Genomic DNA, 387 nt, shown 5'->3' on the forward strand with positions numbered 1-387 from the left:
CGTCCTGAGCCGAATAAAGTGGTATTTTGAAAAGGAAAACAGCTGAAAAAGGCGTGTGCGCAACCAGACAGCTTTCGGCTGGGACAGTGCAATTCAGAGACTTCTCTCCCTAGCCGCTCAAGACTCGCACCCGCCGGCACCCCCCGCAGGCAACCGGGCCCTCCAGCAGCGACCTGCGCCGCGCGCGGGGCCCACGCGGCCCGGGCAGCCCTAAGGGGTGGGTGTGCCGCGGCCCCAGAGGCGCCCCGCCCGCCGCCCCACCTACCTCCAAGGCCTCGAGCGTGCTGAAGCTGGCGATGGCGAAGCCGTCGATGACCTCCTCCTCCTGCGAGCTGGACTCGCGGCGGCGGCGGCGCGGGGGGCGCACGGCGGCGGCGCGGGGCGGGG

Source organism: Ailuropoda melanoleuca, chromosome 12, assembly GCF_002007445.2.
Source record: "Ailuropoda melanoleuca isolate Jingjing chromosome 12, ASM200744v2, whole genome shotgun sequence".
Taxonomy (NCBI): domain Eukaryota; kingdom Metazoa; phylum Chordata; class Mammalia; order Carnivora; family Ursidae; genus Ailuropoda; species Ailuropoda melanoleuca.